Genomic DNA, 17951 nt, shown 5'->3' on the forward strand with positions numbered 1-17951 from the left:
ATGGTTATTGTCTTTTTCTCAGGTTGTAAGGATCTAAAAGTAAAGGCTATAGACTTAAGTGAGGAGGGAAAGATTTTAAAAGGCACTGAAGGATCCTTCTTCACACTGAGGGTAGTGAATGCGTGGAACGAGCTGCCAAAAACAACAGCGGATGCGAGGCTGATTAGAATGTTCAAAACGCATTTAGACAGGTACATGATAGGCAAGGTTGAGAGGGATGTGGCCAGAATGCAGGCAAACAGGACCAACCTGGATGGCAGAGACATGTTGGACCAAATGGCCTGTTTCCATGCAGTAGACCTCTATGGGTAACAAAAATCTAATCTACAGCAGATATAAAATTAACAATTGATTCCAAATCAATTCCTGGGGTAGAGCTCAAAACATCCATCACCCTATGTGTGTTTAATTGTTTCTTACTTCAATCCATCAACCCTGTTACTAATTTTTAGGTTTTGCCTCTAGTCCCAAAAATCCCTCGCCAGTGGAAATAGTTTCTCAGGATCTCAACTATCAGTGCCATTTACTGTTTCTTTGCTTCCCACCAAGTCGCCCCTCAACCTTCTAAATTCTCTGAGTACGACCCTACTTTGTGTAATATTATTTAACCCTGGGGGATCCGGCTATCAATCTGCTAAATTCTCATTACATTCCCTCTGTGGTCATTATATCTCAGGTCTGCCTGCGGTGGGGTTCTCTGTTCAGTGTTTTCAAATGAGCTGTTAAACGTTCTCCTTTTTACCCATTTAAAAACCTTCCAAGCTGCTGTATGTCCATGACTGCAGGTGTTTCACTGCTGTTGACTTTGCAGTCAGCAGTGAGGGTCTCCATCTGATGCACAGGGTCTTTACAGGAAGTAATTCCAGGCTTCTCCCACCCTCCTACTCAAATCACTTAGTTCCCTATAATTGGATAGCTCTCACATCATGAAAACAACACACAGATCTCGATCCCTCTCTCTCCCCTCCACCCCCTTTCTCTCACACACACCCACTCATGCTTGCACTCTCATGCACACACACTCACACTCTCTTACACACACACCCCACCCACTCATACACGCATTCATTCTCACTTGCACACACACACAAACACCCACATACACACCCACTCATGCTTGCACTCTCATGCATACACACTCACACTTTCTTTCACACACACCCCACCCACTCATACACGCACTCATTCTCACTTGCACACACCCACATCCAGACTCAACACACACACACACACACACACACACACACACACACACACACACACACACACACACACACACACACACACACACACACACACACACACACACACACACACACACACACACACACACACCTAATATTCTTGCTACTTTTATAGACTGCATCATTGATTTCTATTCAAGGGGATGTGATCTCAGTTGGGATGAAGTAAAGGGAAGGATTGTTGCAATACAAGAGGCCAATCTGCCCTTTGATGCCAGCTCCTTTATCCTGCTTCTGTCTCTCAGGCCCTGCGTGCTTTATTCCCATCTGTTTGAAAACCACAGCTAAACCTGACATTTACTTGCATTTGAAATGCCAAAATGAGTGAGGGATAACATGTCTTTCCTACCCCAACCAGGATTATTAAGTGAAGTGGCGGCACAGTTGTGTGGCAGTGAGCGCGACGCTGTTACAGCACTTGCGATTCGGGTTCAAATCCAGAGCTGTTTGTAAGGAGTCTGTACGTTCACCCCACATCTGCATTGGTTTCCACTGAACTCTCCGGTTTCCTCCCACCCTTCAAAACATACGGGGATTGTAGGTCAATTGGGTGGAACAGGCTTGTGGAAGGACCTGTTACCGTGCTGTATGTCTAAAAGTGGAATATGCAGATTGGGAACAGGATTTCCCTGGAGCAGTTTCTGATCATGGAGGAACATTTTGTTTCCAGCTTTTGGCTTCAATCAAACAAGTTCAGATAAGAAGAAGGAAATTTCCTGAGTACATCATTAACAAATCCATATGAAACCCAAGCACTTCTTTGGAAATCTTGCCTTTATCCTGGATCTGAGGCATAAAGGTTGGAATTGCACCCAGTACTGTGTAGGTATTGAAGGAAATGGATGCACTCAATACATCCCCTGATATAATCCCTACCACTTCCTTCCTCACCTGTTCCCACATACTCCCAGATCATTCTTGAGCCAAACATCTGGGTGGGGAGAGTCAACCCTCACAAAGGAGCATCTCCGTCAGGGCCACTTCCTGCCCTCACGGGGCGCTAAGTGCGGAGGCATGCCTATCAGCAGAAATAGGGGCGGGGGAAGTGGGGGGGGTCAAGGGAGAGGGATGGGAAAGGGTACTGATCCACCCCAGGCTCTCACCCAAGCGCCGCCCCGTCGAGATCACTCCGCGCATCAGAAGAAGAGATTCAGTCTCTGCCATCGTCAGTGCAAAGGGCCAGGACACAGCAACATTAATTCGGAAAGCTCCATCCCTTAACACTCCAAAATCGAAAGGATCGACAGTAAAGAACTCCTCCCTGGTACTGAATGATCTCTCGTAGCACAGATGTGCAACCTAACAACTCATCTGTGAAGATTTCAACCAAACACATTTTTGAATCCTAACCAATTCCTAACAATATTGGTTCCTTGTTTATCCTCCGGTTCAATTCTTAAGTTGTTTTCTGACTCGCTCAGATTCACTATCAGACCAGTCGGGATTCTGCTCCTTCACACCCCCACCCCCCCCACCCAGCTGCAGTAATGACAATGCCTGGGACAATCCAAAGGTATGGACTGTCAACCCAACCAATGGGTTTGTTATGTGGAAGGTCAGTCCAACCAATGGGTTTGACACGTGGAATGTCAGTCCCACCAATGGGTTTGACACGTGGAATGTCAGTCCCACCAATGGGTTTGACACGTGGAATGTCAGTCCCACCAATGGGTTTGACACGTGGAATGTCAGTCCCACCAATGGGTTTGACACGTGGAATGTCAGTCCCACCAATGGGTTTGACACGTGGAATGTCAGTCCCACCAATGGGTTTGACACGTGGAATGTCAGTCCCACCAATGGGTTTGACACGTGGAATGTCAGTCCCACCAATGGGTTTGACACGTGGAATGTCAGTCCCACCAATGGGTTTGACACGTGGAATGTCAGTCTTACCAATGGGTTTGACACGTGGAATGTCAATCCAACCAATAGTATTGATTTCCATCTCTCCCTTGCTATGGTGTAACCCTGTTTGTAAGCCACTCAGTTCGATGAGAGCAATGATTCTAGGGCGATTGCTAAGAGACTCGGTGGAATAGATAAAGCCATTGGTTTCTTGGCATTGCTAAAGTTTGGTAGATTTCAATTATCATCTCAATGGATAATTTTGCTTGAATTCTAGGCCTGTCATGAATCTTGTTGACAGAGAAGGTTGCTGCAAGAGAGCCCTTAAGTTAAGCACTGGCATGAAAAAGCCCTGCCCTCGCGTGACCTGAGCAGAACAGAAACCAGGGATGGATATAAGGTGGAATGTCCATCGTCATTGACAATCCAGAGTCGAACTGGCATCACAGTGAGAAGTCCTTGGAGAGAAACATATGCCTACACCTGAGCATCCCCTGCAGACGTGACCATAGTGATCTTCTGAGGAGCATTGCAGGATGGGGCTGAGGGCTTGTGACCCTAGGAGGGAAGGGAGACTTATGATGAGCAGATTAGGTGGTCAGCAGTCGAGGACCCTTCTGCAGTTTTGGAATCAAGAGCTGAAGATTTCTCCTATCTGCAAGGATACTAAGATTCAAAGGGAGTGAAATCAATGTTTGATTTTCAACTTGCTTCTGTGTCTCGCATTGTGGGAGTGTATTTGCAGACACCTGTCTTTTCATCTCAGACCCCAATTATCCCCAATGTTTTTATGGGGTGATGAATACCAACGGAATAGTCCTCTTCACCTCCTCTCTCACAGAGAGGTCTGGGGAAGGTTAACCAACCCCCCCCCCTTGGAAGATTTAAAATCTGATGATCAGTGGACACCCGAGCTCCAATTGGTGCATCATCATCTTACAGTTTGGAAAAGGTTATGGGAATTAGAAAGCTTAGTGCACTTAGCATGGGTAGGAGAAAGTACGCATGCTGAGCTCCTTGGAAGTCAAGTTCATGAACAGCCATAGGAGAGATTCCTACAGTTGAGAGTAAGCATTTGCAAAAATATTCTTACTGGACCTTCCAGATCAACTTTTTTCAACGAGGTCCTGGACTGAAGTCATAAAATATTGTTTGGATTTTTTAAAATATGTCATCAGTCGAAATATGGAAGAAACCAACTGCTTCACGAGGGAGGGGGCCCAAAAACTTTGAGCAGATTCCTAAGGGCGGTTCTGGATAGTAGAATGGCCCAGAGATCCAGTTGGAGGGCAAGGAAATTTGACGCAAAAGGAGTTCAAGTGGTGAAATGATTGGGAAAAAGTGGGGGGGGGGGGGGGAGGTTCATACTCCTCTCACCCCTACACTGTTTGAGGATCACCAAAGAGCTGCCTGTGTCGTTGAAAAAACACATTGCGGTAACTGTAACTGTGAGTATTGATATCTCCTTTTATATTTATCATCTCGTTTTTCTTGTGGTGCATTGAGTTAATTTAATTAATACTTGCTTTGCGTACCTGCAGCAAGTACTGCTTAACATCTGTATATTGTAAGTATTATATTGTAGTGCAAAACAGTCAGTGTAGAGGTTAGCGCCAGTGACCAAGCATTCAAATCCGACGATGCCTGTAAGGAGTTTGTACATTCTCCCCGTGTCTGTGTGGGTTTCCTTCCACTGTTCAAAAACATATGGGGGGGGGATTCATTGGAGTATTTGGGCAACACAGGTCTTGGGCCAGAAGGGCCTGTTACCTGTCTACATTAATATGAAAAATTACCCAGTCATTTCACAAAGTTGATACAAGGAGAAGAGTGAGATGAGAACTTGAGAAGAAGTTCCAGAGTCAAGGAGCCAGGTAGACAAGAATATGGTCACCTATTCTTCAATGACCAAGTTAATCATGCAATGCTGGAGAAAGTCAGTGGGTCAGACAGCATCCAGAGGCAGAAATGGTCAGTTAGCATTTCACTTCAGAACCCTTTCTCCAGTGACAAAGTTCCATGACATTTTTTAAGTGTTGCCTCATAGAGGCCAAGACTGCTGACATCTGATTAAGTTAAATCCCTTCTACAAACACCTTTCTAGAACAGGTCGGCCTTTCTGACTGAAAGGAGTTGGCAATTTCTCCAAACTACAATTGCTATCCATGAATTAAAATTAAATTACTTACTTGCTCGGAGTCGAAATGAGGTCATTTAGCCCAGGGTCGTAATCCATCTATCCCATCCATCCATCTCCCTACTTCCCTGAATCCCTTCAACTTATTCTCAGGAGTCCATCAACTCCTCTTCGATTCTTTTGCCACTTACCTGTACAGTAGTCAATTAACCTCCAATATATATTTACAAGGTGGGAGCACATCTATAGTGTGACAGGGAGATCATGCAAATTCCACACAGACAGCGCCTGATGTTAGGATCAAAGCAGCCTGGGACTGCAAAGCAGCAACTTGGGTGACTGCACCACCACGCAACTCAATGGGAACAGACTAAATGGGTGTTGTGCAGTTTATAAATAGTTTAATGAAGCCATTCTTTGTGGGGATAGTCACTGGGAAATAAATGATTGATTCTGATGACTAAATGAGAGGGGTCAAGAAACATTGTGGACAAAATATAGATGACATAGCAAACAGCAGAAGGCATCTGTACAAAGTGAAGGGAGGGGAATTTGGGGGAGACATCAGGGGTATGTTTTTTTTTACAGAGAGTTGTGGGAACCTGGAATGCCTTGCTAGGGGTAGTGATGGAGGTTGAAACATTAGGGGCATTTAATGAGACTCTTAGACAGGCACATGGATAAAAGAAAAATAGAGGGTTGGGGGTAGCGAGGGTTTAGCATATTTTTAAGGAATTTATGGGTTGGCACAACATCGAAGGGCCTGCGCTGTGGTGTTCTATGTTCAAATTAAAAATAATGGAACAAGAGAAAATTCTGTTTCCAAATTCAGTAGCAAGTCAGAGACGAATGTATAAAATTTTAGCAAGTTAAAAATGTGTTTAGAAATGCCTAAGTCCTGGAATAAAAGGGTAGCATAGAAGGTACACAGTAAATGGCTGTGGGAGGCTTTCATCATGGTCCAGAGATACCCGTCAGGATTTATGAATGGATAGAAGTGGGGGACAGCAGAATGCCAGCGAGGTAGCAAGTCCTTCATCTTTACTTGTGGACCCCAAGGTGAACAAATATGTAGAAGCAGGAATCTTAAATCAAAACGTAAAATGAATATGTACAGCTCAGAAAGAGACCATTTGTTCATCAGGTCTACTTGAGTTTCTTCCCACCCTTGTTCCCTGCATCCCCATTAGCACCTGTTATTTGTCCACTTCTGTTGATTCGGCTCCCTTTAAAATGGACCAATGCCACCTGCCCCATTCACTCAATGAGGTGGGAGTTCCATGTAAAGCAAAGAGAATTCTGCCTGTCTGATCTCAATGTTATCATCTTAAGGTGGGCGACGGGAAGGTGTGAGGCATGGTGCAGTTGTACCTACAAAATGTTTCACATAAAAAGCGAGAGGTCAAAGTCAGAATTGTGAGGGTCCCAAATAAACCCACACCATCATCCTCTGCTAAGATGGCCTGCTATCAAAACCTTGTTAATTTCCCACTCAAGCTCATGATAAAGTAGAATTCATGGCTGATGAATTTAGAGCCTCATCAACGCACCTCTGCTAAAACTGGTTAAAATCACCAACCAAGGCATCACTGGAGATAGGGATGATCCAGTCCTATCGGGCATCAGTGTTTCTCGTCTTCCTTACCCTGGTAAAGCATCAGTCTGAAGCAGCAATTGCAGAGTGATACATCACAGAAACCTTCATTCCTAAAGGTCCACATGTGTTTCTCCCCACCCGTCGGCACATCCATTTTGTCCGTCCCCCCCCCCCCACTCCCTGTGACAGACAATGCTCCACATGCATGAATCTCAGAAAGAAGAGGTGGAGGATAAATCCTCTTGGTGTCAATAGGCACTTGTGGAAGACATGGTCATTGAACACAGCTGAGCCACATTCAAAGGGCAATAAGACATTGAGTGAAACATGAATGTCCGCAGACACTGTGATTGTAGTAAAAATGCACAGAAATGCTGGAGGAACTCATCCGGTCTCACAGCGTCCATAGAAGGTAAAGATATAGTACCGATGCCCGAGTCCTTCTTCAAGGTGTAAGCAAAGAACAGGAGGGCATCAGAATAAAGACTGAAGACTGGCCGGGGGAGCAGACCAGACCAACAAAAGGTGTTCATTGGAAATGACGAGGAAAGGTGAGAATTAGTTTTGGTTCTGTGAAAGAATGAGCGAAAAGGGATGAGAGAGAGACAGAGCTGGGAGAAAGGCAACAGTGGGGGATGAATTGGAGGGAGGGGGAGAGTCAATGTCAATAAGACATCAAACCCTGGAATGGATGAAACCCTTCTGATTGTGAAGCAACAAGCAATATACTGAAGTGGAACAGAATTGGCTTAAGGCAGATATCTGAGAAGAGTGCCAGCTCCTCAGGTCAGAGAGTAGACACAGAGTTCATCATGCTTCAGGGAAATGGGTTCAGGTTTATTCATGTTCATACAATTATTTCTATTTCCATAGAAACTTCATCAACTCTATTCTGGAGACACAGCACCTTGTACATCTTAAAATGCACCTGATTATTGATGTTCCTCGTGAAAGGAAGTCTGCCACCTATAACTGCTCAGGTCTATATGACTGCAGACCCATCAATGTGATTGATTCTGAAAAGTTCAAGGGCAATTAGATAGAAGAATATTAGAAACTACTTCCATTGAAGGAAAATATCAATAAATAAAAAGTCAAAATTCACAGTTTGAAAGAAAATATTTTTTGTAATGTCGCCGTGTATGAGTGGGAATTCCGCCCGAGTTCCTGAAGAAACTGTGTTTGGATGGATTCTATTTCACCCATGGCTTATTACTTTCACTTCCAGTGTGGCCATTCCTGAGGCTGTATTTGACAGTCCCAGACCACCGTTCGTATTCCTCACAGAGGTGTCTGGAGTTTTAAGGAAGACCCATGGATGCCACCTGTATGGTTTCAAAATGTCAGCAGTGAGATAAAATGTTGAAAGCAGGAACTGGCACATCTCTCAAGGTGCAGTCCAAGCAGAGCACTCCATAAGGCCCACTGGTCCCGTTCCACTGTTCTGTCTGTATGGAGTCTCTACATTCCCCCCGTATCTGCATGGGTTTCCTCCAGGCGCTCAGGTTTCTTCCCACCCTCCAAAAACCAATCGGTGTAATTGGGCAGCATACTGTGCTGTGTGTCTACATTTAAAAATAAAATAATACTAAATATCTTGTAGCTTCTACTCTGCATTATTTGGACAAATGCGAAAAAGATTTGATTTCCGTTCAACTTTTAAGCTCCTTCAACGTTATTCATGGAATTTCACACCCACTTCTTGTTCCTGACACAAATATTTTGCCCATTGGAAGCACTAGCTATCCCTGACATCCTTGGAACAGTTGGCACATCGCTGTTACAGTGCCAGTGACCCAAGTTTCAATCCGCCACTAACTCTAAGGAGTTTGCATGTTCTCCCCATGCCCAATTGGGTTTCTTCCGGGTGCTCTCATTTCCTCCCACATTCGAAATTTGTACAGGGTTACAAAATTAATTGGTCCCATTGGGATACTCAGATGGGGAGGTCCTGTTATTCTACTGCAGTAGTTTGCAAACTGCCCCCCTAAATTCACATTCCACTTTAAGTAAACCCTATGCCATCGGTGCTCTGTGATTAGTAAGGGATTGCTTAAGGTGGGATGTGAGTGGGAAGGGAAGGTTGAGAATCACTGCTCTAAACCCCATTGTTACTGAAATATTTTGCTTAAGAAAAATTGTCATTGGTCAATTTTCTTTGGAGTTCTGAAACCGTGCACATAACGAGTCAATGAGGGACCATTAAAACAGTGGTTTTCAAACTTTTTCTTTCCACTCACATACCACCTTAAGCAATTCCTTACTAATCACAGAGCACTTATGGCTTAGGGAATACTTAATGTGAGTTTGGGGGGGGGGGGGCAGTTTGAAAACCACTGGTTTAATGTATCTCTAAATTACAAAAGACAAAAAAAAAAATTCTTCAGCCAAAAGCAGAAAAAAAGAAACTAGCTGATTTGCAGTTTGTGAGAAATTCTCATTCTCATATTGGGTGCTGGAGTTTCCGACATAACAGTGTCTAAACATCAATTAGTATGTAATTAGCTGTGAAATTCTTCAGGGCAGGGTGAAAGATTGTTAATCCCTCACCATCTTTTTAAGTGCAACTTTTTCAAATGTGTTGTGTTAATCACAGTACCAACTTCCTGGGCCAAACAAACCTACATGGTGTTTTTTAACCTAAAAAAAAGTCTTTAATGGAGTGGTTTGGGCACCTGAAACACATATTGATAGGATACTGCCTTAATCAAGCAGAAGTATTCAGAAAGGGGTGGTCAGCAGTAGATGGTATTGAATATCGATGGTCTTGTTTGGGGAAATAACACTAAAACAGTAAAGAGGGTGTTGACAGCTTTTCCTTGATTTAATTAGGAAGTGGAACACTTTGCATTGGCTTTTGAAAACTGAGTTATCACACCAATTAAGTTGGAATTCAGTGTGAACATTATGGAAAAAGGCAGGATGTACATACACAATTTGGAAAATGTTGCATGAAACCTTTCATCCCAATTTCTGACGGAAGATTGTGTCTCAAAAAGCGCTGTTCTTAATTGTTCTCAACTAAGGATGTAAATGCCTGTTTGGACGAGCTTTTGGATGAGATATATTTCGTGGAGAGTTACCGAGCAGAAAGGGGAAAAGCCAGAAACACTGACCTCAACAAGCCACATCAGCGGAGAAGCCGACAGAATCAACAGTCGTTCTCATAAAGCTTCCTGACCTGAAACATTGGCTTCACCCTCCACAGACGCAGCCTGGCCTGCACCATCTTCGATTTTTGTTTCAGGTTTTCAGCATCTGCAGCTGTTTGGGTAACCAAATGGGCTCATTCACCAGGTAGAGTGCACAATTATAGAGTATAATATGAGTGTATAAAATTATGAGAGGCATAGATAGGGTGGACAGCCTGCACCTATTTTTCCAGGGCCAATATCGGTGGACATCTGTTTAAGATAAGTGGAGTTTAGAGGAGACATCAGAGGTAGGTTTTTTTAAACTCAGAGACCGCTGGTTACCTGCAATGCATTGCTGGGGGAGGTGGCGAAGGCTGGTACAATGGGAAACTCTTAGATAGGCACATGGTTGTAAGAAAAATAGAATGATATGGGTGTGAGGCCAGGAGTGGTTAGATGGATTGTGGAATAGGGTTATAGAGGTTGGCACAACATTGTGCTCTACTATTCTTTGTTGTATATTCAATTAACTTTGATTCTTCAGATACAATTGAGGTAGATCGGGCGGCAAGGTTACCGTAACAGTCAAAGCAATGCTATAACAGCACTAGCATCCAGGGTTCAAATCCGATCCTCTCTATAAGGAATTTGTATGTTCTCCCCAGGTCTGCATGGGTTTCCTCCAAGTGCTCTGGTTTCCTTCCACCATTCAAAACATTGTAGGTTAATTGAGGTATTTGAGTGGCTTGTGGGCCAGAATGGCCTGATATTGTGTTCTGTGTCTGAAATGTAAAATTTAGATATTTAACAGAAGGTAACATTTTGTTATGGAGTTTGGGTGATCCATAATAAAAAGTGAGATGTCTGAAGTTGAAAGCACAAAAATGCAAGAAAACAGGAGAAAGAGTAGGCCACTCAGCCCCTTGAGACTATCCCACCAATGCGATCATGGCTGTGCAGGCCCAGGCCTCATATCAACCTTTGTGCATGTGGGTGGGCCACTCAGCATTACTTTTGTTCCAGATCCACCCAAATTACATTATGTAACAATCTTAACTTTCTAATTAAAGAAAAACAATTGGGACTGTGAACTTCACATGATTCATTTTACAGTAAAACCCCTGTTCTCCTTAATTCAAGCAACCAGAAGCCTCAGTAACTGGCAAAAAGTCGAGGGAAATAATTTTTTTAAATTAAAATAAACAATAAAATAATAGGTTAAAAAAATACACAAGTTTAAAATTGTAAAAATGAATTTTCTCTGAAGTAACACATGAACCTTGGGTGAAGATGGGAGCAAATATTCAGCCGGCGGAGGGGCTTGGTCGGGCTTTGCTCGTAGCAGCTGACTGAATAAATTTGTGTGAAACACCTATGGTGTCGCCCAGGATGAAGACCCGTTGGGGCGACTCACTTAAAGTGTCTCCTTATAATGGCTTAGTAAGAGTCTTTATTAATAATTAAGCATATTAGTAAGGCTTGAGATGTCAACTTGGGGCAATGGTGGGGGGGGGGGCGTTAATTATCTATAATGTTTTTGTTAATCTTTTGGGAAGCTCTGTTATTATGAGCTCTTGTTTCATTTAGTGTGACTGCAACCATTCACAGTTGCAGAGAGACTGGATGGCACCATCAAGTACAGACTATACTCAAAGTTGATACTCTGGAGGAAGAGAGAGAACAGTGGTTGGTTTATCTGATGAACACAGATGGTGAGAGAGTCATGTGAGTGGGACACTTGAAGAAACAGGATTTTTCATTAGTGACCATCTGATGAGCACGGAGGAGGGGTGACCCTGTGTAAAATGGACGATTCAGCTGATGCTCCCTGTCAGGGGAATGATTGAACCACTGTGAGCTTCCAGCAGTCCAGTCATTCAGTCTCGCCCACCTCCTTCGTGATTACTTCTGGGCATCAGATTAAAAGTCTGAGTTTCAAGACAGAATTTATAAGACTGAACTTTGGAATGACTTCCCAGAATTGTGCCTAAGCTGTAATGGTTCATATATCACACACACACACACAAGTATATTCGCGCATAGTTGGGGTAAATTTAATTAAGGTGCTATGTAGTTATAAATAAATGTATTGTTTTAAAAGAAAAACAATAACAGTATCTTGGTGAATTTCTTTTGCTGCTAGTCTGCGATGTAACACCGTGAAGGGGGAGGAGCCTGCAGGTGCAGCGACGATTAAATGTTTCTAAGAATGTGACTGGAAATAAAGTAAAAAGCTTTGTTTATATATTCATCAAGTGAAGTTTGTTCAGTGTAAGTACAGTATTGTATTTTTGTTTTTTAAACTGTTTATTCTTAATGCAGGTATATCAGTTAGGTGTTGTGAGAGTAAGTCTCGAGCAACTGGAAAACACACTTATTCGGCATCTACCAATTCCCTTAGGTGCTGGGTACCAGGCATTTTACTGTACATTCAATAGTTAGCCATCGTGTTCAGCACTGAAACATGGCCCAAAGGGCCTGTTCCTGTCCTATATATTTTAAAATGGTGATGAAATATTTAATATGGTCATCTATCCATATTGATCTACAACAGTAACGCCCTCCTCTCCGCATTCCATTACCACCTCTTGCTTTTCAATTCCCTGCTATGGACGAGCAGAGGGTGGTGCTTACTCCCTTGTCAATCCATTCCTGCCCTCCACTCATTCAACCAAGGCCAGGTTGCTCACAGCTATCCTGACCAAACAGAGACGGAGTGGTCCCTGGTTAAAGCATACATGTCATTTAAAACCTTCCAGTGAGTTGTAGCCTGCACTCACTATGTACAACAGTGTAGAGTGTGGGAACAAGAAGATCACCACCAGGACGCCTTTGTTTATGTTTGAGACTATTTTGTTCTTTCTTTACTTTAGGCCTGGTGGCAGAGCTAAGAAGTTAGTGGCACGGTTAGTCTAGCGGTTAGTGACACAGCGCCAGTGACCCGTTTTCATATTTGGTGCTGTCTGTAAAGAGTTTGCACATTCTCTCTGTGTATGTGTGGGTTTCCACTGGATTGTCTGGTTTCCTTCTGCCATTCAAAAATGTACCGTGGTTTTAGGTCAATTGGGTGTAATTGGGTGGCACAGACTCGTGGACTGAAAGGGCCTGTGACCTTGTGGAATGTCTAAAATAAAGATTTACGGGATTGATTGGCGTTCTGAAGGGTGGGTCTTTTAAGGAAACATTAGGCAGATTAGGCCTAGGCTCTTAGAAGAAAGGAAAAGCAAAAAATAAAATGGGAGGGTTCAGCTCTGGCTGATCTTCATGCCAACTTGTCCCCTGAGCTGAGGGCTGCATCTCGAACTCTGAGAAGAGCAAGGACCTCTGCGTCTGACCCTGGTTTCTGGTTAGCCCTGGTGGTGGATAATAAATAAACTTGAACTTGAACAATCTCATTGAAATAAAAGACGGTTAAGTGCAGTGGTTAGCCCAGTGCTATTGCAGCACCGGTGCCCAGGGTTTGAATCCAGCCTCATCTGCAAGGAGTTTGTATGTTTTCCCTGTGTCTGCGTGGGTTTCCTTCAAGTGTTCCAGTTTCTTCCCACGAACAGGGTTAGTAGGTTGATTGGCCACGTGGGTGCATTTGGGCGGGCACAGGCTCATGGGCCGGAAGGGCCTGTTATTGTGTTGTACCTCTATTGTTAAAAAATAAAATTAAACAAACTGAGGTTGACAGAGCGGTTGCAGACAAACACTTGCTGGAAGAACGCAGCAGGTCAGACAGCATCCATGAGTGGAACATTTCTCCCCATGGATGCTGTAAGACCCGTTGACTCTCCCTGCAGCTTTTGTATTTCTCTTTGGGTGGATGGGTGGATGGGAGTGGGGGGGGGGAAGAATGACCTCCGGTGGGAGAGTCGTGATCTAGGGTACTTCATTACAGGATATGGCATTACCTAGTCAGGGTGGAGATGAGGAGGGATTTCACCCCACGGGGATTCAAACTGATTGGAGTTAACACCTATGGAATGTTGTGGAGGTAGGGCACTGAAAATATTCAATTAACTTCTTAATTTAGGGAAATCAACAGCTGGGTTGAAGATAAAATCAGACCATCCGTCAACTTTAATGAAAAGAGCCTGCTCGTATTGTGTTTGATGGTTTTAGACTATTGATCCAGAGGGCTTTTGCATATGAAGGCAGTAGCTCGATTTTATGATTTAAACTTATGAAATTTAAAAGATATAAAATCTCGAACTGGATTGTTCCAAAATCTCACATGGGTGACTAATGTTCTTCGGGAAGACAGTCCTTACCTAGACTAGCCGATATGTGACTCCAGACTCGCCACCTGCTGGCCTCTTATCTTTCCTCTGTAATATCCCAGCAAAGGGGAGGCATGGATAGCACAACAATGCAACAGCACCAGCCACCGGGGTTCAAATCCGCCCTGTCTGTAAGGAGTTTGTACGTTCTCCCTGTGTCCATGTGGGTTTCCTCCGGGTGCTCTGGTTTTCTCCCACCGTTCAAAAACCTACTGGGTTGAAGGTCAATTGGGCAGCACAGACTCGTGGGCCGAAAGGGTCTGTTACCGTGCTGCATGTCAATGTATGCATGTCTAGAGCTCAGTAGGGTGAGGGACAATGAATGTGGCCCTGGCACCTGCCTTGCAGCCCATGGCTGAACAGGAGGGGGGAATCAAATTCCAATTGTCAGGCATCTTGACCGGATGGAAAGGCAAGACTTCCCCTGACGAGGCAGCTCAGATAAAAGATGACTGGGAAGGTGGAGTGTCTGCTTCCCGACGGATGAGAAACACAGAAGCAAGAGTTCACTTGGGTTTTAAAGTGAAAGCAAAGAGGGCAGAAAATCAAATCCTTCTCCTCTGGTTGTGTGAAGCCAAAGGCCAATAATCAACAACCAGGATGCTTCCAAATGAAAACATGATCACTGGAATTGATGAGGCCAATTGTTTAAGCTGAAAGAAAAAAAAATCAAGCACTTAATCGATAAGATGATGTTGTATTTACTCTGACCATCAAAATACATCTCCAACTTCTGGTTTGGGGAAGAAAGGATACATAAAGTGGCTTCAACTCCATAAGAAATATCAGGTTTGAGGAGCAGATTCTGGCATGTTGAGTATTATTTTCACTGGCCTCTTTAGAGGAAGATTACTCCACTCCAGGTCCAAATTGCTCACAACTTCAACCAAACCCTCCTCCCCCCACTAATAGCCAGCAGGTCACCCCTTGTCAAGGCCAGACACTGCCGTGGCTGTAACAGCTGGCAGGGAGATTAACAAAATGGTTTAGAAGATGTCCGATGGGGATGACCCCTTGTTCTCCAGACCCAACCAGAGGATAACTTGCCGCACTGGCAACTGAGCCTGGGATCGGGGCCAAGTTGATTTGCTCCGGACTTTAACAAGGCTGTTAGTTTTCTCTCTTCTCCATCCCTGTTTTCTGCTCAGCTCCAAGCAGGACTGTGGAAAGCAGTCTGTCACGATAAACAAAGTTGACAAACAGTCACGTACACAACAATAATCTGTTCTGAAAATACATTACACCATGCAATAAACGGATCACTGTTGGCAGTGGATGGGAGGGGAATTCTGGTTTTCTTTTCATCCCCCTTTCTCCTGTCCTGCCCGGAACCATTTCTCTTTTTTCTTTGTACTACAAAATTCACATTTCGATTACTTTTGCAATAGTTTTTTTTTGGTGCATAAATTTAGCTGGAACAAGACCAAAGTTAAAAACATCATTAAGAATGGACTTTGGATTACCATGGATCCACTTCTGTTGTTGTTGAAGAGACAGTATCCAGCCTGGGGGAGGATCCCAAACATCCTTCTACATTTGTTGCTGCATGTGGAACTCTGTGAGATGGAAAAACTACAGAGGACCAATCAAGAGGTGGCAGGAACAGGAGAAGTACAAGACCATTTGAAAAACAGTAATGTCTTGAACCAGGATTTAAAGGCATACAGTAAATGTCACTGAAAATGTGCAAACACTCGACCAGAAATTATACATATTTATAAGCTTGAGTCAGATTCAGCTCGAGGCCAGTGGGCAAGAAGGCTGAGGGTTAGCAATCCACTTAGGGGGGGGTGGAGGGGGGGAGGCCGATGCAATATTGTCGGGGTAGGGGAGAAGGACCTTTCCGTCTGAGTTTGAAGTGGCTGAGATGGGAGCTCTGGATAGCGACCCTTTGATCGCAGCATGGAATGAACTCTGACCTTTGGGACCCGCTTGATGAGTGGGCAATAAAATTGCAAATGAGTTAAGTGGTTTGGGAGATGGTGCAAGACAGGGGTCTTCTCAAATGGGAACAGCAACGGACGGGTCAGACGCAGTCCGTAGCCAGCGGACTTCTGCCGCAAAGGCAAATTATGGAGCATAATTCACCTTTGGCAGAAATGAATGGAAAATAAAGGTCTCATATTTATAATTCTCACTCTTGCTAGGCAGATCCTAATTTCCAGTTTCATATCTTTGCTGCATGAGAATCTACCACATCAAGTCAAGCTAGGCCCATGTTAGACAAGAGATGTTTTTATGCTCAAGGTATTTGCAGCATTGATTGGGGTGTCAAGGGGGCCATTCAAAGTCTGATCTGCTTCTTAAACCCACCTCTCTACCTGCCCTGTGCAGGAACAAACAATCTTGTTTCCAAGATTTTGGACTCTCCCTCCCACACCCCTGTCTTATTTTCCATTTGATGTGGGTCGTTTTTAGACAATTCAACTAGAGGAAGTTATTTCCATCAAATCCTTTAAACAATGTAACCAGCATAATTAGATCAACTCTTATTCTCCTGCACTCAAAAGGATATTAACATGTAATTGGAACCATCAGAATTTAACTTGTAAAGCTCAATACTGTTCAAACTGCAAGGTTGTCCCAAAGTATCTCCAGAACAAATGGGATCTCAAAAATGGTCTAAAACAACTTAGCCCAGAACATTTCATTCCAAGGGTAGTTGAGGATGAGATGACAGGATGAAAATAACAAAAAAAAATGTTCAAAGAGGAAGTGGATGCAAAGCTGTAAGGAGGGGTTAGGGTGCTGAGGGTTTGTACTGCAATGGATGTCAACAGAATTTCCCAGGAGTAATGGCCTCCTCTCTACAGTACATACCTTATGTTCCATGGGTTCATACCCCTGTTAGAATAGAGGACAGAGAGATGTCATAAAACTGTTACAAAAGTTAATTTATTCATGGTGTGGGTATATCCCAATCAGGTACAAGATACAGATGGTAAAATCAAACAAAGCCTTCTGTTGGTGGATACCAGGAAACATTAGTGGGATTACGCCTCAGTGTTAATGACCAGTCCTTCCCCTATCTACTGTTCCATGTTGGTTTGCACTTTTTTTTCCCTGTGAAATGTGATGCAAAGAGATTATATATTTAGATACGCAAATTAAAACTTGGTGCAATTCTTGAAGCAAATGCAAATAAAGTTCTGGGATTCTGGGAGTAAGCGATCTTACTCAGTCACTATGTTAAATGGTCAGTGTGATGAGAATGAAGGTAATGCCTCTTCACAGAAGTTGGAACATTACGAGGACGGGGCTAAGGGAAGGAAGGTGAATCTGAAAGCCAAGGTCGCATTGTAAGGAAGGATAGATCTTTCTCCATGTAATTTAAGAAGGTGTTCATGCGAGAATAATATGAGGTGTTGATTTAATCTGTTTTGCAAGAGAGTTATCCCATTTCAAGATTCCAACCATTCACTTAACTTAGGCAAGCTGGCCAAAGTGATTTTGAAGTTATGTACAGACTAGATGTGGGCAAGGCTACCGGCCACCATCATGTCAGCCTTCTACAGGAGCTCTATCAAGAGCTGCATCATAATGTGGTATGGTGGCTGCAGAGAAATTAATTGGAGGTCAATCCATGAGCAACAGAGAGGATCAGTGGAGTCTCCCTCCTCACCCTTCCCCCCACCAATCGATGTGATCCTCATTGAGGACCTCTTCCTCCCTGCACACAGCATCTTTCAGCCACTCCCATTGGGAAAGAGATACAGGTCTATCAGA

Source organism: Narcine bancroftii, chromosome 13 (genome assembly GCF_036971445.1).
Source record: "Narcine bancroftii isolate sNarBan1 chromosome 13, sNarBan1.hap1, whole genome shotgun sequence".
Classification (NCBI taxonomy): Eukaryota; Metazoa; Chordata; class Chondrichthyes; order Torpediniformes; family Narcinidae; genus Narcine; species Narcine bancroftii.